Here is a 25,665-nt window from a genome sequence, read left to right as displayed (position 1 = left end):
GACTTAAATTGAAGAAAGTAGGGAAAACCACTAGACCATTCAGATATAACCTAAATCGCATCCTTTACGATTACAAACTGGAAGTGACAAATAGATTCAAGGGATTAGATCTGATAAACTGCCTGAAGAACTATGGACAGAGGTTCGTGACACTGTACAGAAGGCAGTGATCAAGATCATCCCCAAGAAAAAGAAATGCAAAATGGCAAAATGGTTATCTGAGGAGGCCTTACAAATAGCTGAGAAAAGAAAAGAAGTGAAAGCCAAAGGAAGAAGGAAAGATATACCCATCTGAATGTAGAGTTCCAAAGAATAGCAAGGAGAGATAAGAAAGCCTTCCTCAGTGATCAATGCAAAGAAATAGAGGAAAACAACAGAATGGGAAAAACTAGAGATCTCTTCAAGAAAATTAGAGATACCAAGGAAACATTTCATGCAAAGATGGGTACCATAAAGGACAGAAATGGTATAGACCTAACAGAAGCAGAAGATATTAAGAAGAGGTGGCAAAAATACACAGAAGAACTATACAAAAAAGATCTTCATGACCCAGATAACCATGATGGTGTGATCACTCACCTACAGCCAGACATCCTGGACTGTGAAGTCAAGTGGGCCTTAGAAAAGCATCACTATGAACAAAGCTAGTGGAAGTGATGGAATTTCAGCTGAGCTATTTCAAGTCCTAAAAGATGATGCTGAAAGTGCTGCACTCAATATACCAGCAAATTTGGAAAACTCAGCAGTGGCCCCAGGACTGGAAAAGGTCAGTTTTCATTCCAATCCCAAAGAAAGGCAATGCCAAAGAATGTTCAAACTACCACACAATTGCACTCATCTCACACACTAGCAAAGTAATGCTCAAAATTCTCCAAGCCAGGCTTCAACAGTATGTGAATTGTGAACTCCCAGATGTTCAATCTGGATTTAGAAAAGGCAAAGGAACCAGATCAAATTGCCAACATCCACTAGATTGTAGAAAAATTAAGAGAATGTCACAAGTGCACACAGAACATTCTCCAGGATAGATCACATGCTGGGCCATAAATCTAGCCTTGGTAAATTCAAAAAATTTGAAATAATTTCAAGCATCTTTTCTGATCACAATGTGGTAAGATTAGATGTCAACTACAGGAAAAAAAAAACTATTAAAAATACAAACATATGGAGGCTAAACAACACACTTCTGAAAAACCAACAAGTCACAGAAGAAATCCAAAAAGAAATCAAAATATACATAGAAACAAATGAAAATGAAAACACGACAACCCAAAACCCATGGGATTCAGTAAAAGGAGTGCTAAGGGGAAGGTAAGCAATACAAGCTTACTTCAAGAAACAAGAGAAAAATCACATAAATAACCTAACCTTACACCTAAAGCAACTAGAAAAAGAAGAAATGAAGAACCCCAGGGTTAGTAGAAGGAAAGAAATCATAAAAATTAGGGCAAAAATAAATGAAAAACAAACAAAGGAGACCATCAGTTCAGTTCAGTCACTCAGTCGTGTTTGACTCTTTGCGACCCCATGAGTCACAGCATGCTAGGCCTCCCTGTCCATCACCAGCTCCCGGAGTCTACCCAAACTCATGTCCATTGAGTCAGTGATGCCATCCAGCCATCTCATCCTCTGTCGTCCCCTTCTCCTCCTGCCCCCAATCCTTCCCAGGATCAGGGTCTTTTCCAATGAGTCAACTCTTTGCATGAGGTGGCCAAAGTACTGGAGTTTCAGCTTCAACCTCAGACCTTACAATGAACACCCAGGACTGATCTGCTTTAGGATGGACTGGTTGGATCTCCTTGCAGTCCAAGGGACTCTCAAGAGTCTTCTCCAACACCACAGTTCAAAAGCATCAATTCTTCAGTGCTAAGCTTTCTTCACAGTCCAACTCTCACATCCATACATGACTACCGGGAAAACCATAGCCTTGACTAGACGGACCTTTGTTGACAAAGTAATATCTCTGCTTTTTAATATGCTGTCTAGGTTGGTCATAACTTTCCTTCCAAGGAGTAAGCGTCTTTTAATTTCATGGCTGCAATCACCATCTGCACTGATTTTGAAGCCCCCCAAAATACAGTCAGCCACTGTTTGCACTGTTTCCCCATCTATTTCCCATGAAGTGATGGGGCCAGATGCCATGATCTTAGTTTTCTGAATGTTGAGCTTTAAGCCAACTTTTTCACTCTCCTCTTTCACTTTCATCAAAAGGCTCTTTAGTTCCTCTTCACTTTCTGCCATAAGGGTGGTGTCATCTGCATATCTGAGGTTACTGATAGTTCTCCCTGCAATCTTAGCAAAATTCAAAAAACTAAAAGTGGTTATTTAAGAAAATAAATAAAATAGACAAACCATTAACCAAATTCATCAAGAAAAAAAGGGAGAAGAATCAAATCAACAAAATTAGAAATGAAAATGGAGAAATCACAACAGACAACACAGAAATACAAAGGATCATAAGAGACTACTATTAGCAACTATATGCCAATAAAATGGACAACTTGGAAGAAATGGACAAATTCTTAGAAAAGTATAACCTTCCAAAACCAAATCAGGAAGAAATAGAAAATCTTAACAGACCCATCACAAGCACAGAAATCAAAACTGTAATCAAAAATCGTCCAGCAAACAAAACCCCAGGACCAGATGGCTTCACAGGTGAATTCTACCAAAAATTTAGACACGAGCTAACACCTATCCTACTCAAACTCTTCCAGAAAACTGCAGAGGAAGGTAAACTGCCAAACTCATTCTATGAGACCACCATCACTCTAATACCAAAACCAAACAAAGATGCCACCAAAAAAGAAAACTATAGGCCAATATCACTGATGAACATAGATGCAAAAATCCTCAACAAAATTCTACCTAACAGAATCCAACAACATATTAAAAAGATCATACATCATGACCAAGTGGGCTTTATCCCAGGGATGCAAGGATTCTTCAATATTCGCAAATCAATCAATGTGATACACCAAATTAACAAATTGAAAGATAAAAACCATATGATTACCTCAATAGATGCTGAGAAAGCCTTTGGCAAAATTCAACATCCATTTATGATAAAAAACCTCCAGAAAGCAGGCATAGAAGGAACATACCTCAACATAATAAAACCCATATATGATAAATCCACAGCAAACATTATCCTCAATGGTGAAAAATTGAAAGTATTTCCCCTAAAGTCAGGAACAAGACAACAGTGCCCACCCTCACCACTCCTATTCAACATAGTTTGGGAAGTTTTAGCCACAGCAATCAGAGAAGAAAAAGAAACAAAAGGAATCCAGATTGGAAAAGAAGAAGTAAAACTCTCACTGTTTGCAGATGACATGATCCTCTTCATAGAAAGCCCTAAAGACAGCATCAGAAAATTACTAGAGCTAATCAATGAATATAGGGCTTCCCTCATAGCTCAGTCGGTAAAGAAACCACCTGAAATGCAGGAGACCCCGATTCGATTCCTGGGTTGGGAAGATCCCCTGGAGAAGGGCAAAGGCTACCCACTCCAGTATTCTGGCCTAGAGAGTCCAGAATCAATGAATATAGTAAAATTTCAGGATATAAAATTAATACACAGAAATCCCTTGCATGCCTATACACTAACAATGAGAAAACAGAAAGAGAAATTAAGGAAACAATGCCATTCACCATTGCAATGAAAACAGTAAAATACTTAGGAATAAATCTACCTAAAGAAACAAAAGACCTATATATAGAAAACTATAAAACACTGGTGAAAGAAATCAAAGAGGACATAAATAGATGGTAAAATATATCATGTTCATGGATCAGAAAAATCAATATAGTGAAAATGAGTATAATACCCAAAGCAATCTATAGATTCAATGCAATCCTTAGCAAGCTACCAATGGCATTTTTTCAGAGAACTAGAACAAATAATTTCACAATTTGTGTGGAAATAAAAAAACCTCGAATATTCAAAGCAATCTTGAGAAAGAAGAATGGAACTGGAGGAATCAACCTGCCTGACTTCAATCTATACTACAAAGCCACAGTCATCAAGACAGTATGGTACTGGCACAAAGACAGAAATATAGATCAATGGAACAAAATAGAAAGCCCAGAAATAAATCCGCACACCTATGGACACCTTATCTTTGACAAAGGAGGAGGCAAGAGTAAACAATAGAGAAAAGACAATCTCTTTAACAAGTGGTGCTGGGAAAACTGGTCAACCACTTGTCAAAGAATGAAACTGGAACACTTTCTAACACCATACACAAAAATAAACTCAAAATGGATTAAAGATCTAAATGTAAAACCAGAAACTATAAAACTCCTAGAGGAAAACACAGGCAAAACACTCTCTGGCATAAATCACAGCAGGATCCTCTATGACCCACCTCCCAGAGTAATGGAAATAAAAGCAAAAAAATAAACAAATGGGACCTAGTTAAAATTAAAAGCTTTTGCAAAATGAAGGAAACTATAAGCAAGGTGAAATGACAGCCTTCAGAATGGGAGAAAATAATAGTAAATGAAGCAACTGACAAAGAATTAATCTCAAAAATATACAGGCAACTCCTGCAGTTCAATTCCAGAAAAATAAACAACCCAATCAAAAAATGGGCCAAAAAACTAAACAGACACTTCTCCAAAGAAGACATACAGATGGCTAACAAACACATGAAAAGATGCTCAACATCACTCATTATCAGATAAATGCAAATCAAAACCACAATGAGGTACCATCTCAACCCATCAGAATGGCTGCTATCAAAAAGTCTACAAACAATAAATGATGGAGATGGTGCAGAGAAAAGGGAACCCTCTTACACTGTTGGTGGGGATGCAAACTAGTAAAGCCACTATGGAGAACAGTGTGGAGATTCCTTAAAAAACTCTCAATAGAACTGCCATACGACCCAGCAATCCCACTGCTGGGCATACACACCGAGGAAACCAGAATTGAAAGAGACACGTGTACCCCAGTGTTCATCACAGCACAGTTTACAATAGCTAGGATGTGGAAGCAACCTAGATGTCCATTGGCGGACGAATGGATAAGAAAGCTGTGGTACATATACACGATGGAATATTAATCAGCCATTAAAAAGAACGCATTTGAATCAGTTCTAACAAGCTAGATGAAACTAGAGCCTATTATACAAAGTGAAGTAAGTCAGAGAGAAAAACACCAATACAGTATATTAATGCACATATATGGAATTTAGAAAGATGGTAACAATGACCCTATATGTGAGACAGCAAAAGAAACACAGATACTAAGAACAGATTTTTGGACTCTATGGGAGAAGGCGAGGGTGGGATGATTTGAAAGAATAGCATTGAAACATGTATATTACAATATGTGAAATAGATCACTAGTCCAAGTTCAACGCATGAAACAGGGCACTCAAAGCCAGTGCACTGGGACAACCCAGAGGGATGGGATGGGGAGGGAGGTTGGAGGAGGGTTCAGGATGGAGCACACATGTACACCCATGGCTGATTCATGTCAATGTATTGCAAAAACCACTACAATATTGTAAAGTAATTAGCCTCCAATTAAAATTAATTAATTAATTATTTTAAAAAAATAAGAAAAAGCAAGAGAATTCCAGAAAACATCTACTTCTGTTTCATTGTCTACGCCAAAGCCTTTGACTGTGTAGATTACAACAAACTGTGGAAAATCCTTAAAGGGATGGGGATACCAGGCCACCTTACCTGCTCCTGAGAAATCTGTATGCAGGTCAAGAAGCAACAGTTAGGACATGGAACAACGGACCAGTTCCAAATTGAGAAAGGAATATGTCAAGGCTGTATATTGTCACCCTGCTTATTTAACTTATATGCAGAGTACATGATGTGAAATGTCAGGCTGGATGAAGCACAAGCTGGAATCAAGATTGCCTGGAGAAATATCAAAAACCACAGATACGCAGATGATAACACACTTATGGCAGAAAGTGAAGAGAAACTAAAGAGCCTCTTGATGAAAATGAAAGAGGAGTATGAAAAAGATGGCTTAAAACTGAACATTCAAAAAACAAAGATCACGGCATCCAGTCCCATCACTTCATGGAAAATGGACAGGGAAACAATGGAATCAGTGACAAACTATTTTCTTGGGCTCCAAAATCACTGCAGCCATGAAATGAAGACACTTGCTCTTTGGAAGAAAAGCTAAGACAAACCTAGACAGCATATTCAAAAGCAGAAACGTTACTATGTTGACAAAGGTCCATGCAGTCAAAGCTACAGTTTTTCCAGTAGTCACATATGGATGTGAGAGTTGGACCATAAAGAAAGCTGAATGCCAAAGAATTGATACTTTTGAACTGTGGTGTTGGAGAAGACTCTTGAGAGTCCCTTGGACTGCAAGGAGATCAAACCAGTCCATCCTAAAGGAAATCAGTCCTGAATATTCATTGGAAGGACTGATGCTGAAGCTGAAACTCCAATACTTTGGCCACCTGATGTGAAGAACTGACTCATTGGCAAAGACCCTGATGCTGGGAAAGATTGAAGGAGAAGGGGACGACAGAGAATGAGATGGTTGGATGGCATCACCAACTTGATGGACATGAGTTTGAGCTAGCTCTGGGAGTTGGTGATGGATAGGGAAGCCTGGCGTGCTGCAGTCCATGGGGTTGCAAAGAGTCAGACACAACTGAGGGACTGAACTGAACTGAATAAAAATAAGAAACTCAGATGGTGATACTGAGTGCAAGTCAGAGCAATGGGAAAGGGAGTGTTGGGTGACTGAGACAAGGAGGTCATGCTATTTTATATGAGATGGTCAAGGCAGTCCTCACTGAGGAGATGACATTCAATCAGAGACCTGAATGAAGCCTGGATTATTAGGCTGATTGCTTCCCACGGTCCTGTTCGACATGTTCCTCTGATGCCTGGATATCTCTAAACTGGTAGTTGGATCTATAAGTTGACCTGCTACACATTCAGTTTGGGGGAAAGAATCCTTCCTACATGGTGCTGTCAGGTCTTCCATCAAGAAGCATGTACATCCAGGTCTCATGACTTTGTGTCCCTAGATAGCCATTGCCTGGATCCACTATTTCATTTAGGGGTATGCAAGTGATGAGAGTCCACCATTCCTTGTTCAATATAAGTTATTTTTAAAATTCTTGTTACATAGAGATTACTTTCAAACAATTCTCCCTCCCTTATCCTAAAGTCCCTCAGTTTAAAAACATTATTGAATAATTCTTTAAAGTCTATCAGTTCAGTTCAGTCAGTTGTGTCTGACTCTTTGCAACCCCATAGACTGCAGCATGCCAGGCTTCCCTGTCCATCACCAACTCCCAGAACCTGCTCAAATTCATGTCCATCGAGTCAGTGATGCCATCCAACCATCTCATCCTCTGACATCCCCTTCTCCTCCTGCCTTCAACGTTTCCCAGCATCAAGTCTTTGCCAATGAGTCAGTTCTTTGCATCAGGTGACCAAAGTATTGGAGCTTCAGTGTCAGCCTCAGTCCTTCCAATGAATATTCAGGATTTCCTTTAGGATTGACTGGTTTGATCTTGCAGTCCAAGGGACTCTCAAGAGTTTTCTCAAAAATCACAGCTCAAAAGCATCAATTCTTCGGCATTCAGCTTCTTTTATGGTCCAACTCTCACATCCATACATGACTACTAGAAAAAAAAAAAAACATAGCTTTGACTAGATGGACCTTTGTCAGCAAAGTAATGTCTCTGCTTTTTAATATGCTGTCTAGGTTGGTCATAGCTTTCCTTCTAAGGACCAAACGTCTTTTAATTTCATCTGCAGTGATTTTGGAGGCCAAAAAAATAAAGTCTGTCACTGTTCCCATTGTTTCCCAATCTATTTGCCATGAAGTGATGGGACCAGATGCCATGATCTTTGTTTTTTCAATGTTCAGTTTTAAGCCATCTTTCTCACTCCCCTCTTTCACTTTCATCAAGAGGCTCTTTAGTTCTTCTTCGCTTTCTGCCATAAGGGTGGTATCATCTGCGTATCTGTGGTTTTTTATATTTCTCCCAGCAATCTTGATTCCAGCTTGTTCTTCACCCAGCCTGGCATTTTGCATGCAGTACTCTTCATGTAAGTTAAATAAGCAGAGTGACAATATGCAGCCTTGATGTACTCCTTTCTCAATTTGGAACCAGTCTGTTGTTCCATGTCCAGTTCTAACTGTTGCTTCTTGACCTGGGTACAGATTTCTCAGGAGCAGGTAAGGTAGTCTGGTATTCCCATCTCTTTAAGAATTTTCCACGGTTTGTTGCGATTCACACAGTCAAAGACTTTGGTGTAGTCAATGAAGCAGAAATAGATGTTTCTCTGGAATTCTCTTGTTTTTTCTATGATCCAATGGATGTTGGCAATTTGATCTCTGGTTCCTCTACCTTTTCTATATCCAGCTTGAACATCTGAAGTTCACGTACTGTTGAAGCCTGGCTTAGAGAATTTTGAGCATTACTTTGCTAGTGTGTGAGATGAGTGCAATTGTGTGGTGGTCTGAGCATTCTTTGGCATTGCTTTTCTTTGGGATTGGAATGAAAACTGACCTTTTCCAGTCTCAGGGCCACTGCTGAGTTTTCCAAATTGCTGGTATATTGAGTGCAGCACTTTCACAGCATCATCTCTCAGGACTTGAAATAGCTCAGCTGGAATTTCATCACCTCCACTAGCTTTGTTTGTAGTGATGCTTCCTAAGGCCCACTTGACTTCACAGTCCAGGATGTCTGGCTGTAGGTGAGTGATCACACCATCATGGTTATCTGGGTCATTAAGACCTATTTTGTATAGTTCTTCTGTGTATTCTTGCCACCTCTTCTTAATATCTTCTGCCTCTGTTAGGTCCATACCATTTCTGTCCTTTATTGTGCCCATCTTTGCATGAAATGTTCCCTTGGAATCTGTAATTTTCTTGAAGAGATCTCTAGTCTTTCCCATTCTGTTGTTTTCCTCTATTTCTTTGCATTGATCACTGAGGAAGGCTTTCTTATCTCTCCTTGCTATTCTTTGGAACTCTGCATTCAAATGGGTATGTCTTTCCTTTTCTCCTTTGACTTTCACTTCTTTTCTTCCCTCAGCTATTTGTAAGGCCTCCTCAGAGAGCCATTTCGCCCTTTTGCATTTCTTTTTCTTGGGTATGGTCTTGGTTACCGCTTCCTGTACAATGTCAGGAACCTCCATCCATAGTTCTTCAGGCACTCTGTCTATTTTCAAAAGTTTCAGATACATGATTTCATAGCTCCCCATTAAAACCCTTCAGTTTTAATGCTCATGTTATAAGAGTCCCAATTTGGTTGAAGTTATCTACCAACTTTCATTTCTCTAGAACTTTAGTTTCTAGATTGCTATCCCTGTCTCCAATCCCAACCCTCCTTTGAACCTTGCTGATTTGATTTCTGTTTAAATGACACTTCCACCTATGCACAGAGACCTGCCCTCCCTTCCTTGACCTTCTCTCCTCCAGTGATCTATTCAGTTACTCACTCACTCCCACAGAAATAACCTTGACATCATCACCCAAAGTGGAACATGTACAATATTAAGTTCATGTATCCCACTCTCAGACAATTTCTTCCCATTGCGTCAGCTCATTTTGTCTAATACCTCAACCAATCATTTGTTGCTGTTGTTCAGCCTCTCAGTTGTGTCCGACTTTGTGACCCCATGGACTGTAGCATGCCAGGCTTCCCTGTCCTTCACCATCTCCCAGAGCTGGCTCAAACTCCTATCCATTGAGTCAGTGATGCCATCCAACCATCTCATCCTCTGTAGTCCCCTTCTCCTCCTGCCTTCAATCCTTCCCAGCATCAGGGTCTTTTCTAATGAGTTGGCTCTTCGCATCATGTGGCCAAAGCATTGGATCTTCAGTATCAGTCCTTCCAATGAATATTCAGAATTGATTTCATTTAGGATTGACTGGTTTGATCTCCTTTTAAATAAGTTTTCTAACTACCAACTCTTGGTTATTAATATATTTTTTTATATATTTGTTTCCTATGTATTTGATTTCTGTACTTCCTTTTTTTTCCCTTTTTGCTATTGCTTTGGGTTTTTTTAAATTTTTATTTATTTATTTATTCATATATATTTTTTTGGCCATGCTGGGTCTTCATTGCTGCCCTCAAACTTTCACTAGTTGTGGCAAGTGGGACCTACTTTTCATTACAGTGCATGGGCTTCTTATCATGGTGGCTTCCCTCATGGAGCACAGGCTCTAGGTGCGTGAGCTTCAGTAGTTCTGGCACATGGGCTTAGTTGCTCCTTGGCATGTGAAATCTTACTGGACCAGGGATCAAACCCATGTTTCCTACATTGGAAGGCAGATTCTTAACCACTGGACCACCAGGGAAGTCCTGAGATATATATTTTTTTGATATGGACCATTTTTAAAGTCTTTATTGAATGTATTACAATATTGTTTCTGCTTTTTATGATTTGGTCTTTTGGCTGCAAGGCACATAGGATCTTAGCTCTCCAGCCATGGACTGAACCCACACCCCCTGCATTGGAAGGCAAAGTCTTAACCACTGAACCACCAGGGAAGTCCCAAATAACTTTTTTTTTAAACAAGGTTATCACTACAGGTCTTATAGACATTGCAAGTATTAAAACAGGGGAATTGCTAACATCTGTTGGCTCATAGAAAAAGCAAGGGAATTCCAGAAAACATCTACTTCTGTTTCATTGACTACGCCAAAGCCTTTGACTGTGTAGATTACAACAAAATGTGGAAAATTCTTGAAGAGATGAAATACCAGACCACCTTATTTGCCTCTTGAGAAACCTGTATGCAGGTCAAGAAGCAACAATTAGAACTGGACATGGAACAGCAGACTGGTTGTTGAACAACAGAAAGGTCCAAATTGGGAAAGGAGTACATCAAGGCTGTACATTGTCATCCTGCTTATGTAATTTCTATGCAGAGTACATCATATGAAATGCAGGGCTGGATGAAGCACACATGGGAATCAAGATTGCCAGGAGAAATATCAATAACCTCAGATATTCAGATGACACCACCCTAATGGCAGAAAGTGAAGAGGAACTAAAGAGTCTCTTGATAAAGGTGAAAGAAGAGAATGAAAAAGTTGGCTTAAAACTCAACATTCAGAAAACTAAGATCGTGGCATCCAGTCTCATCACTTTATGGCAAATAGATGGGGGAAAATGGAAATGGTGATAGACTTTATTTTATTGGGCTCCAAAATCACTGCAGATGGTGATTGCAGCCACGAAATTAAAAGACATTTGCTCCTTGGAAGAAAAGCTATGACAAACCTAGACAGCATATTCAAAAGCAAAGACATCACTTTGCCAACAAAGGTCTGTATAGTCAAAGCTATGGTTTTGCCAGTAGTCGTGTACTGATGTGAGAGTTGGACCATAAGAAAGTTGAGCACCAAAGAATTGATGCTTTTGAAATGTGGTGCTGGAGAAGACTCTTGATAGTCCCTTGGACTGCAAGGAGATTAAACCAGTCAATTCTAAAGGAAATCAGCCCTGAATATTCACTGGCAGGACTGATGCTGAAGCTGAAGATCCAATACTTTGGCCACCTGATGTGAAGAGCTGACTCACTGGAAAAGACCTTGATGTTGGGAGAGACTGAGGGCGGGAGAAGAAGGGGTGACAGAAGATGAGATGGTTGGATGGCATCACCGACTCAATAGACATGAGTTTGAGCAAGCTCTGGGAGATTGTGAAGGACAGGGAAGCCTGGCATGCTACAGTCCAAGGGGTCACAACAGTCGGACATGACTGAGGGACTGAACAAGAATGCCTTTCTGCACTGTTGGCGGGAATGTAAATTGATACCATTATGGAAAACAGTATGGAGATTCCTTAAAAAACTAGGAATAAATCTACCATATGACCCAGCAATCCCACTGCTGGGCAAATACCCTGAGAAAACCACCATTCTAAAAGACACATGTACCCCAGTGTTCACTGCAGCAATATTTACAATAGCCAGGACATGGAAGCAACCTAGATGTCCATCAACAGATGAATGGATAAAGAAATGTGGTACATATATACAGCGAAATATAACTCAGCCATAAAAAAGAATGAATTTAAATCAGTTCTAGTGAAGTGGATGAACCTAGAGCCTCTTATACAGAGTGAAATAAGTCAGAAAGAGGAAAAAAAGTATTGTATATTAATGATATATGTGGAAAATGGCACTGATATATAGAAAAATGGCACTAATGAACCTAGTAGAGAACAAACTAGTGGACACAGTGGGAGAAGGTGAGGGTGGGACAAATTGGGAAAGTAGCATTGACATATATACACTATCATGTGTAAAACAGTGAGTAGGAAGTTGCTATATAACACAGGGAGCCTGTCCTGGCACTCTGTGATGACTTAGAGGGGTGGGGTTGGGGGAGCGGAGGGAGGATCAAGAGGGAGGGGATTTGTATATAATTATGACTGATTTGTGTTGTTGTATAGCAGAATCCAACACAACATTGTAAAGCAATTTTCCACCAATTAAAAAACTTAAAAAACAAAAAAAAGAGTTATGAACAATTTTATGCAAATAAATTTCACAATTTAGATGAAAATATTCAAATTCCTTGAGAAACAAAGCTCTCCAAATGAACACAAGAAGATATAGACAGTCAAGTTTTGATCATGGTAAGCTGAAATAAAATGAGATAAGAAATATCCCCTCATTCTCTATTTTCTGTAAAAAAGCATGTAGAATTGATACTTCCTCTTTAGAGGTTAGATGGCATTCATTGGTGAAGTCATCTGGGCCTGGAGTTTTTTTGTAGGGGAATGTTGTTGAATCCAATTACTTTAATAGTTATGGAACAATTAAGAGTAGCTATTTCTTCTAATGTCATTCTTAGCCATTTTATTTTCGGAGAACTTGCCCATTTTATGTAAGATATCAAATTGTTCATTTATTATATTTACTTATTATCCTTCATATATCTGTAGGATATGTAGTGATGTCCTAATTTTTATCCCTGGTGTTAGTAATTTGAATTTTCACTTTTTTTCTCTTGAACAGTCCTGCTAGAAAATTTCAATTCTACAGACCTTTGAAATGATTAGCAAAACTTCATGAAAAAAAAATGCCCCTACATACAATAACCTCAGATATGCAGATGACACCACCCTTATGGCAGAAAGTGAAGAAGAACTAAAGAGCCTCTTGATGAAAGTGAAAGAGGAGAGTAAAAAAGTTGGCTTAAAGCTTAACATTCAGAAAACAAAGATTATGGCATCTGGTCCCATCACTTCATGGGAAATAGATGGAGAAACAGTGCAAACAGTGTCAGACTTTATTTTTTTGGGCTCCAAAATCAGTGCAGATGGTGATTGCAGCCATGAAATTAAAACACGCTTACTCCTTGGAAGGAAGATTATGACCAACGTAGATAGCATATTTAAAAGCAGAGACATTACTCTGCCAACAAAGGTCCGTCTAGTCAAGGCTATGGTTTTCCCAGTAGTCATGTATGGATGTGAGAGTTGGACTGTGAAGAAAGCTGAGCACCAAAGAATTGATGCTTTTGAACTGTGGTGTTGGAGAAGACTCTTGAGAGTCCCTTGGACTGCAAGGAGATCCAACCAGTCCATCCTAAAGGAGATCAGTCCTGGGTGTTCATTGGAAGGACTGAAGTTGAAGCTTAAACTCCAATACTTTGGCCACCTCATGTGAAGAGTTGACTCATTGGAAAAGACCCTAATGCTGGGAAGGATTGAGGGCAGGAGGAGAAGGGGACGACAGAGGAGGAGATGGTTGGATGGCATCACTGACTTGATGGACATGGGTATGGGTAGACTCCGGGAGTTGGTGATGGACAGGGAGGCCTGGCGTGCTGCGATTCATGGGGTCACAAAGAGTCAGACACGACTGAGCAACTGAACTGAACTGAACTGTCATGTACTGCAGGTAGGAATGCAAAATAATATAAGACCTATGGAGAACAATTTGGCAGTGTTCACTGAAACTACAAATGCACATATACCCCTTGACCCAGTAATTACATTTCTGGAAATGTGCAAAACAATGCATAAATGATTATTCATTACAGCATTTTCATAATTAGAAACTGAAAGACAATCCAAGAATAAATACATTATGGTACATACACACAAACAAATGCTCAGTTCAGTTCAGTTCAGTTGCTCAGTCATGTCCGACTCTTTGCGACCCCATGAATTGCAGCACACCAGGCCTCCCTGTCCATCACCAACTCTCAGAGTTTACCCAAACACATGTCCATCAAGTTAGTGATGCCATCCAACCATCTCATCCTCTGTCGTCCCCTTCTCCTCCTGCCCTCAATCCTTCCCAGCATTAGAGTCTTTTCCAATGAGTCAACTCTTCGCATCAGGTGGCCAAAGTATTGGAGTTTCAGCTTCAACATCAGTCCTTCCAACGAACATCCAGGACTGATCTCCTTTAGGATGGACTGGTTGGATCTCCTTGCAGTCCAAGGGACTCTCAAGAGTCTTCTCCAACACCACAGTTCAAAATCATCAATTCTTCGGTGCTCAGCTTTCTTCATCGTCCAACTCTCACATCCATACATGACCACTGGAAAAACCATAGCCTTGACTAGACGGACCTTTGTTGGCAAAATAATGTCTCTCCTTATAAATATGCTATCTAGGTTGGTCATAACCTTCCTTCCAAGGAGTAAGCGTCTTTTAATTTCATGGCTGCAATCACCATCTGCACTGATTTTGGAGCCCCCAAAAATAAAGTCTGACACTGTTTGCATTGTTTCCCCATCTATTTGCCATGAAGTGATGGGACCAGATGCCATGATCTTAGTTTTCTGAACGTTGAGCTTTAAGCCAACTTTTTCACCCTCCTCTTTCACTTTCATCAAGAGGCTCTTTAGTTCTTCTTCACTTTCTGCCATAAGGGTGGTGTCATCTGCATATCTGAGGTTATTGATATTTTTCCCAGCAATCTTGATTCCAGCTTGTGCTTCTTCAAGCCCAGCGTTTCTCATGATGTACTCTGCATAGAAGTTAAATAAGCAGGGTGACAATATACAGCCTTGGCGTACTCCTTTTCCTATTTGGAACCAGTCTGTTGTTCCATGTCCAGTTCTAACTGTTGCTTCCTGACCTGCATACAGGTTTCTCAAGAGACAGATCAGATGGTCTGGTGTTCCCATCTCTTTCAGAATTTTCCACAGTTTATTGTGATCTACATAGTCAAACTGCAGCCATGAAATTAAAAGACGCTTACTCCTTGGAAGGAAGGTTATGGCCAACCTAGATAGCATATTTAAAAGCAGAGACACTACTTTGCCAACAAAAGTCCATCTAGTCAAGGCTCTGGTTTTTCCAGTGGTCATGTATGGTTGTGAGAGTTGGACAGTGAAGAAAGCTGAGCGCCAAAGAATTGATGCTTTTGAACTGTGGTATTGGAGAAGACTCTTGAGAGTCCCTTGGACTGCAAGGAGATCCAATCAATCCATCCTAAAAGAGATCAATCCTGGGTGTTCATTGGAAGGTCTGATGTTGAAGCTGAAACTCCAATACTTTGGCCATCTCATGGGAAGGGCTGACTCATTGGAAAAGACCCTAATGCTGGGTAGGATTGGGGGCGGGAGGAGAAGGGGATGACAGAGGATGAGATGGTTGGATGGCATCACCGACTCGATGGACATGGGTTTGGGTAGACTCCGGGAGTTGGTGATGGACAGAGAGGCCTGGGGTGCTGCAATTCATGGGGTCGCAAAGAGTCGGACATGACTGAGTGACTGAACTGAACTGAACACAGTCAAAGGCTTTGGCGTAGTCAATAAAGCAGAAATAGATGTTTTTCTGGAACTCTCTTGCTTTTTCGATGATCCAGCGGATGTTGGCAATTTGATCTCTGGTTCCTCTGCCTTTTCTAAAACCAGCTTGAACATCTGGAAGTTCACGGTTCACGTATTGCTGAGGCCTGCTCAGGAAGTGTTAAAAAAAATGAGGAAGTTCTCTGTGTATTGATTTGTAAAGATTTCCAGGATATATGGTTAATAAAGCAAGATGCAAAACAGTATATCTAGTATGCTACATTTTGTGTAAGAAAGGGGGGGTGATATCTAATCATAATTGCTTGTACATGCATAAAGATATTCTGGAGAGATACACCGTAAACTAACAAAGATGGTTACTGAAGAAAACACAAGTTTATTAGCTTGGAATACAAGTCCTTCTAGGAAATGCTTTGAAGTCAGTTTGCCTGACACTTTGGTATAAGACTTTGGTCAAATTACTGTTTCTTCACCTCAACACAAGATAACAGTATCTATCCTCATAGGGTTATGAGGATTAAATGGATTAATGGAGTGTCTGGCATATACTTAACATTCAATAAATCTTAGCTCAGTTATCATCATAATTTACCTGGCTCTAGCCTACCTTCTCATCCATGTCCTCAACAACTTCCTTACAGCTGTGGCTTTCAAGCCCAGCTGCACATTAAGATCACCTGGGAGACTTTTTTTTTTTTTTTTTTTAAATACTGAGGCCTGGACCCACTTCCGAGGCAATATAAATCCGAGTCTCTAGGGAAGGGGGTCGGAGAAGGCACTGGCAACCCACTCCAGTGTTCTTGCCTGGAGAATCCCAGGGACGGGGGAGCCTGGTGGGCTGCTGTCTATGGGGTCGCACAAAGTTGGACACGACTGAAGCGACTTAGCAGCAGCAGCAGTAGCAGCAGGGAAGGGGGTTAGTGGAGCCCAGGCACTGACATTTTTAAACAGCAACCCATATACATATACACAATGGAATATTACTCAGCCATTAAAAATAATACATTTGAATCAGTTCTAATGAGGTGGATGAAACTGGAGCCTATTATACAGAGTGAAGTAAGCCAGAAAGAAAAACACCAATACAGTATACTAACACATATATGTGGAATTTAGAAAGATGGTAACTATAACCCTACATGCGAGACAGAGAAAGAGACACAGATGTATAGAACAGTCTTTTGGACTCTGTGGGTGGGATGATTTGGGAGAATGGCATTGAAACATGTATATTATCATATGTGAAATGGATCACCAGTCCAGGTTCAATGCATGAGACCAAGTGCTCGGGGCTGGTGCACTGGGATGACCCAGAGGGATGGGATGGGGAGGGAGGTTCAGGATGGGGAACACATGTACACCCATGGCGGATCCATGTCACTGTATGACAAAACCACTACAATATTGTAATTAGCCTCCAATTAAAATAAATAAATTTATATTAAAACAATAAACAGCACCCCAGATGATTTTGATCGTGTCTACATTGGAAGGACTGATGTTGAAGCTGAAACTCCAATACTTTGGCCACCTGATGCGAAGAGCTGACTCATTTGAAAAGACCCTGATGCTGGGAAAGATTGAAGGCAGGAGGAGAAGGGGATGACAGAGGATGAGATGGTTGGATGGCATCACTGACTCAGTGGACATGGGTTTGGGTGGACTCCAGGAGTTAGTGATGGACAGGGAGGCCTGGCGTGCTGCGGTTCACGGAGTTGCAGAGTCAGACACAACTGAGCGACTGAACTGAACTGACCCAGATTATTGATTCCCTCAATGCACCTGACACATGTCATGCTCATTCCTGTCTCTGCACTTTTGCCCACATTATTCCCCCTCCCACTCTCTGATTTGGGAAGACTTCTCCATCCCACATCCATGCTTGTTAAATTTCTACTCATCTTCCAAGACCTAGTTTAGATGCCCTGTCCTCCATAAGGACCTTGCTGTTTTCCACACACTTCTCCCTTTGATGATTCCCTGCTGCTGGCTAAAGTTCTTCTCCACCACATATTTAGTCCCTGTGCTTGTATCATTGCAAAGTACTTGTTCTTTTGCAGCCACACTTATGCCTGAGCCTCTGCACATGCTCTTCCAAACCCCTAGCCTCAACCATACCCTTAACCAACTACTACTCATCCTTCAAGACCCAGCTCATACAGCACTCCTGTGAAGCTTACTCTGAGCCCCTCTGCTAGTCCCCATGAGGTAGAGCTAGGTATTCTCTGCCCTCTATTCCCTCGCACTTTGGACTTATTTCTAACACTTAGCACAGGGTGTTGTCATATATTTGTCTGGGTTGCCAGTTAGTCTTAGCTTCTGGAGGGCAAGGATTGTGATTTTGCCATCTCTCAAACTTCCCTATAGCACAGAACCTGCACAAAAGAAGTACTTAGAGAACATTTGACAAATTCTATTGCTCTGCTGGGGTTTACTGGTATTCATCCTGAAAATTGCTAGTCTCCCCTTCAAGTTAAAGCCCTGATAACTGAACAAAATAGTTTAAGGTTAGTATGAACAGCACTGAGGAAACTGGATTATCACCTTTCATTTTAGCCCATTTTTGTCCATAGCCCTTAGATCTAGGGCTAAGATCTCAATACCTTATTTACAAGCCAGGCTTTGAGGTCTAAGATCTTATTAAGGTTAACAAGCCAGCCGTTGAGTACTGCCCCCTCAACCAACTCACTGCCTGACAAATAGCTCTGCTTAGTCAATGGTCCTCACCTAGGCTATACATTCAAAAATCAGCTGGGGAGCTTTTCAACATCCTGCTGCTCAGGAGGCCTGGCAGGTCGGTTACTTTAGAATCTCTGGGGGTGGGCCTCAGGCATCAGTGCTTTTTGAAGCTATCCAGGTGATCCCAAAGAGCCGTCAAGCTTGACAGTCACTGGTAGATTTAAAGCTATACAGATACTGCCCCTGGCTCTGCTCTTATTTTTTCCTCCTGACTCTACCCTTTCTTCATACCCTGTCTCCATGCTCCTCTTCTCTCACTCCCACTGGCTTGTTCTCCAGTCGTTCACATTTATTGCCTTGATATGACCTGAATGGAAACTGAGTAGTGGAAACAGCACTGAGCTGGGAAAGCCTGCATTGAGCCTGGGTCTCTGCCCCTTTGTGGTCTTAGCCCTTCATTCTGGATGTTTGTTTCCTCTTGAGTTGAATGGGGGATCATGCCACTTGTTCTGCCTTCTTTAAGAGGCTTGTGTGAGGTGCACAGGAAATAACAGACCCTAAAGTTCTTTGGGTGCTGGAGAGCACTGTGAAGATGTAGGGAGTATCTAGAGCTGCACAACCAGCATAAGGGCCACACAGTGTTAATACCACTCATGCAATACAAGACCATATCAGGAATTCCCTGGTAAACCAGTGGTTAGGACTCTGTGCTTTCACTGCAGAGGGGCATGGGTTCAATCCCTGGTCAGGGAACTAAGATCCCACATGCTGCAAGGTAACTAAGCCCACACACCACAACTAGAGAAAGCCCTCCTACCACAACGAAGAGCCAGAGCACTGCAATGAAGACCCACTGCAGTCAAATACACACACACACACACACACACACACACACACACACACACACACACACAACCTGGGGAGATTCCTGGTGGTTCAGGGTTTAGGATTTGTGCTTTCATTGCCATGGTCTGGATTCAATTCCTGGTCAGGAAGCTGAGATCACACAAGCTGCATAGTGTGGCCAAAATAATAAAATAAAATAAATTAAAAACCAAATTTGAAGGTGAAGCATTTTGTCAGCGCTATGACAAAATGTGAAGGTTTGATAAAACTAGCGGTGTTTTATATTATTCTCTACTTTTCTGCACACTTGAAAAGATGATAAAATAACTATACAAGAGAAAGACAAACTTTTTTTGGCTGCACTAAGTCCTCCTTGTGGTGCATGGGCTATTTGTTGCTGTGCACGGGCTTTCTCTAGTTACAGTGAGCGGGGGCTACTCTCTAGTTGCGGGCTTCTCATTGCAATAGCTTCTCTTGTTGCAGAGTACAGGCTCTAGGTGCACGGGCTTCAGTAGTAGCAGCTCTTAGGCTGTAGAGTGCAGGCTCAGTACTTGTGGCACATGGGCTTAGTTGTCCCACACCATGTGCGATCTTGGTTCTCGAACCAGGGATAGAATCTGTGTTCCCTACATTGCAAGGGGGATTCTTAACCACTGGACCACCAGGGAAGTTCCAAGATACAAACACTTTTAAAGCAAAATAAATCAAAGGGATTTTTATCATCATCTTGTCCTAGCTTAACTCTATTGTCAGCCGTGGTATAGTGTCAGGAAATGATATATCTTGGAATTGACAGCTGCTTCAAATCCTTTTTGTAAGACAGAGATGTATAAATCAATAACAATAAATTTTTTAAAACTTGTCTGTCTCCTCTATCTGATTTCAGACATGTTGCTGAGGACATTTTTGCATGTACTCCACCAAGTAATGAATGCCCAATATGTTCCCTTGAAGAAAACAAAAGGAATGGGAGAGACCCAGGAAGAGCCTGAAGCGGGAGAGAGAATAGGGGTTCCTTCACCTGGATGAAGTCACCCTCAGGTGTCAGTGGGTACCCAACTATTATCCTCTCCCTTGTTCAATTGCCGCTGCAGTTTCTTGTAGAGGGGTTGAACAATTCCACTGTGCAGTCACTAAGGGCTCTGTAATAAGGTAACAAAGTCACAGTTCATGGTGCTCTTTTTTTTTAATTATGTATTTATTTATTTGGCTGTGCCAGGTCTTAGTCACAGCACATAGATCTTCGATCCTCGTTATTTTTTTTTACTGCAGGATCTATAGTTGTGGCATGTGAGCTCTTAGTTGTGGCATGTGGGATCTAGTTCCCTGACCAGGGATGGAATCTGGGCCCCTTGCAATGGGAGTGCCAGTGGACCACCAAGGAAGTCCCTATAATGCTTTTTAAGACAGTTGCTCAGCTTTTTCAACAACCTCAGAACTGATCTGCTACTTGGACAACACGGGCCCGGCAAACAAGCTACAGTTTGCCCGTGTAGCACTTGCATTCGATTCAGACACGGGCACCCTTCTGGGCAGAGGCAGCTCCTCTGGGTTCAGTGTGGCTAGCCTGTGGATTTTGAAAAAGGCGCCTGGAACTTCCCTGGTGGTCCCTGGTGGTTGACTCCACGCTTCCAGTTCAGGGGACTAGGGTTCAATCCCTGGTGGGGGAACTAAGATCCCACATTCTGCAAAGCCAAAAAGCAAAGAAAAAGCCCCCCTCTCTCCTGGCTGGCACAGCCTTGCACCAAGATCCACAGCACAGCTAGGTGAACACAGAAACAGTTGACTTTAAGATCCCTCATCCTGAGAAGACCGTCTCTTCAGCAAGTGGTGTTGGGAAGTTGGGTAGCTGCATATAAATCAATGAAGCTAGAATACACCCTCACATTATACACAAAAATAAACTCACAATGGCTTAAAGACTTAAATATAAGACAAGACACCACAAATTCCTAGAAGAGAATATAGGCAAAACAGTCTCTGACATAAATTATACCAAGGTTTCCTTAGGTCAGTCTCCCAAGGCAATAGAAATAAAAGCAAAAACAAACAATCAAGACCTAATCAAACATAAGCTTTTGCACAGCAAAGAAAGTCATAAACAAAACAAAATGACATTCTATGAACTTGGAGAAAATATTTGCAAATGATGTGACTGACAAGGGCTTTAATTTCCAAAATATACAAATAGCCCCTACAATTCAATAACACAAAAAAAACCAAATAACCCAGTCGAAAAATGGGCAGAAGACCTAAATAGACATTTCTCCAAAGAAGACACACATATGGCCAATTCAGTTCAGTTAAGCCACTCAGTCATGTCCGACTCTTTGCGACCCCATGGACTGCAGCACACCAGGCTTCACTATCACCAACTCCTGGGGCCTGCACAAACTCATGTCCATCGAACCAACCATCTCATCCTCTGTCTTTCCCTTCTCCTCCTACCTTCAATTTTTCCCAGCATCAGGATCATTTTCAATGAGTCAGTTCTTCACGTCAGGTGGACAAAGTATTGGAGCTTCAGCTTCAGCATCAGTACTTCCAATGAATATTCAGGGCTGATTTCCTTTAGGATTGACTAGTTTGATCTCCTTGCTGTCCAAGGGGCTCTCAAGAGTCTTCTCCAACACTCAGTTCAAAAGCATCAGTTCTTCAGTTGCTCAGCTTTCTTTATAGTCCAACTCTCACATGCATACATGACTACTGGAAAAACCACAGCTTTGACTATATGGACCTTTGTTGGTAATGTCTCTGCTTTTTAGGCACATGAAAAGATGTTCAATATCACTAATTATCAGAGAAATGAAAATCAAAACTACAATGAGGTACCATCTCATACCAGCTAGAATGGCCATTATTAAAAAGTCTACAAATAAATGCTGGAGAAGATGTAGTGAGAAGGCAGCCCTCTCACACTATTGGTAGGAATGTAAATTGGTGCAGCCACTATGGAATACAGTCCACACACACACACACACACACACACACACTGGAATATTACTCAGCCATAAAAAAAAGAATGAAATAATACCATTTGCAACAACATGGATGGACCTAGAGATTATCATACGAAGCAAAGTCAGAAAGAGAAAGACAAATACTATATGATATCATTTATATGTGGAATCTAAAATATGATATAAATCAATATGTTTATGAAACAAAAACAGACTCACAGATATAGAAAGCAGATTTGTGGTTGCCAAGGGGAAGGTGGTTAGGGGAGGGAAGGAATGGGAGTTTGGGATTAACAGATGCAAACTATTATATGGATAAAAAACAAAGTCCTACTATATAAGATGATAGTTAATATCCTGTGATAAACCATAATGGAAAAGAATACGAAAAGAATATATACACTTTGCTATACAGCAGGAACTAAATACAATATTGCAAATCAACTACACTGCAATAAAATTTTAAAATAAATAAAGTGAGACAGTTAAAAAAAAATGATCCTCCATCCTCAACCCCTCAGCACAAGATGTCCTCTGTACAGGGAAAACTTGCATGACTTTATAGGGCAGTACTGCTGACACATAAAATAAGTACTTGTGATTTGTGACTATCCCCAAGATCTCAGACTTCAATTGTCCCACCCTCTCCTGCTTTCATGCACTGCTTTCACTGCATCTTATCTGCATTCCCAAGACACTGGCCTTTACTCTGGCCCTGGCTGAGAGAAGCCTGGTCCTGCCTCAGGGCTTTTCACTTGCTCTCCCCGCCTTTCTTTACTTCTCAAACCTTTGCAGATCAGGGTTTTCAGCTCACCAATACAGCCAATCCTTTCTCCAAGTCTCCTAGGCCTTCAGTACCCTCACTACCCCCTAAAAGTCTTATTTACAAGTTTATTGTTGATTTCATCTCCCTAGAGAACTGTGAAATCTCTCCGCAGGGAACACTCCATTCAAACATCACCACCCCTCCCACCCAAACCCTGTACTAAGGGACTTGCCCAAATTTTAGCCTGACTTCTAACGGCCTAAGGCTGGGTGCCTGGATGACATAGCCCCCTTTTGAGTTCCCGTCTGAAAAAGTTCAGGATTGTCGAAACAAGCTACCATTTGTTCTACCATTTACTAAAAAGGGCTTACAATTGTGAATTCCTGCCTTTTTGAGATGTACTCTTTGCGACCCTATGGACTGTAGCCTGCCAAGTTCCTCTGTCCATGGGATTCTCCAGACAAGAATACTGGAGTGGGTTGCCATGCCCACCTCCAGGGGAATCTTCCTGACCCAGGGGTTGAACCTGAGTCTCTTATGTCTCCTGCATTGGCAGGCAGGTTCTTTACCACTGAAGCCCATATATATACATATATATATGTGTATATATATATATATATATATATATGTGTGTGTGTGTGTGTGTGTGTGTGTGTGTGTGTGTGTGTGTATCCTAGGACTCAGAAACATCTTTCTCAAGGTCCTGAGAGCCAGTCCTTTCAAATATAATCATCAAGGAAGAATAGGGCCGTTGGATGCATGATACAGAGTGCTCGGGGCTGGTGCACCAGGATGACCTGGAGGGATGGGATGGGGAGGGAGGTGGGAGGGGGGTTCTGGAAGGGGAAATCATGTACATCCATGGTGGATTTATGTCAATGTATGGCAAAACAAATGCAATATTGTAAAGTTAAAAAATAGATAAATAAACTAATTAAAAAAAAAAAAAGAATAGGGCCCCCATTTCCTTCCCAGTAACTATGAGAGAATAGAATAATCCTAACTTCAACAATTGCCAGCTAACAGACACAGCTGGCCTAATTGTAAGCCAATAGGGTGGGGGGAGTCCCCAGAAGAAAAGAACCAGATACAGCTTTTTGACATAAGAGAAGCCATTTTATCACACCGGTCAGAATGGCCACCATTAAAAAGTCTACAAATAACAAATGCTGGAAAGGGTGTGGAGAAAAGGGAACTCTCCTACACTGTTGGTGGGAATGTAAATTTGTGCAGCCACTATGGAAAACAGTATGGAGTTTTCTTAAAAAACTAAAAAGGTCTCTCACCTTCTCAAATGGCCTACTCTGTCAATGGAGTATGTATTTCCCTGAGTAAATCTGCTTTCAGTCAAAAAACTAAAAAGAGTTGTCATATGATCCAGTAATCCCACTCCCAGACATATATTCAGAGAAATAGCAGCACTATTTACAATAGCCAAGACATGGAAGCAACCTAAACGTCCATTGACAGATGAATGGACAAAGATGTAGTAAATGTATACAATGTAATATTACTCAGTGATAAAAAAGAATGAAATAATGCCACTTGCAGCAACATGGATGGACCTAGAGATTATCATATTAAGTGAAGTAAATCAAGAAAGAGAAAGAAGGGAATTCTCTGCTGGACCAGTGGTTAGGACTCAGCACTTTCACCACTGGAGCCCAGTTCCTTGGTCTGGGAATGAAGATCCCAAAAGCCGCAAGGCATGCCAAAAAAAAAAAGAGAGAAAGAGAAAGACAAATACCATATGATATCACTTATATGTGGAATCTAAAATATGACACAAATGAGCTTATCTACGAAACAGAAACAGACTCACAGACTTAGAAAACAGACTTATGGTTGTCAAGCGGGGGGAGAGGTAGGGGAAAGACAGACTAGGAGTTTGGGATTAGCGAAAGCAACCTATTATACATAGGATGGATAAACAACAAGGTCCTACTGTATGGCACAGAGAGCTATAGTCAATATTCTGTAATAAACCATAATAGAAAAGAATATGCCATATATATATATATGTATAACTGAATCACTTTGCTGTACACCAGAAACTAACACAACACTGTAAATCAACTATACTTCAATTTTAAAAAGAGAGACAGAGGCCATTTTAGACCTAAGCCATTTCTTGATCTAAGCCTGGCCACAATGATGGCCCTTGAACACGTACCCTTGAACATGTCTTAAGGAAACAAAAGAACAAACTGTTGTCAGGCAAGAGAAGTAATAATAGCAAAGATAATGAATCAGCTGTAAAGACTCTCAGTTCTGTTTCAAAGGTAAAGATTAGCCTGAAGCACTTTCTTGAGCTGTTTTGCAGAATTCAAACCTACCTCCAGTACTCAACCACCAGATCAACTGGAATCTAAAGGATGATGATGTTGACCTTTGCTGACTGTCATGGCTTCAACTATAGCTTGGACTTGGACAACCTTTGCCCCAGTTCTATGCTGAATTTTCCACTGCTCAAGCTCCCCCCACCCCAACCCCACCATGGATATATATACACCACACAATCTCCTAATAGAATATTTATGTGCCCTCAGCTTAAAACTTCCCCAATTTTGCTGTTCATGGAGACACTGCTTTGGGAAAAATCTCCACTGTTCTCCTTACTTGCTTCAAGTAATAATAAATCCTTCTTTCTCCCACTCTTTGC

This window comes from Giraffa tippelskirchi, chromosome X (genome assembly GCF_054371585.1).
Source record: "Giraffa tippelskirchi isolate mGirTip1 chromosome X, T2T-mGirTip1v1.2.pri, whole genome shotgun sequence".
NCBI classification, from domain to species: Eukaryota; Metazoa; Chordata; class Mammalia; order Artiodactyla; family Giraffidae; genus Giraffa; species Giraffa tippelskirchi.
Note: the sequence above shows the minus strand (reverse complement) of the source record.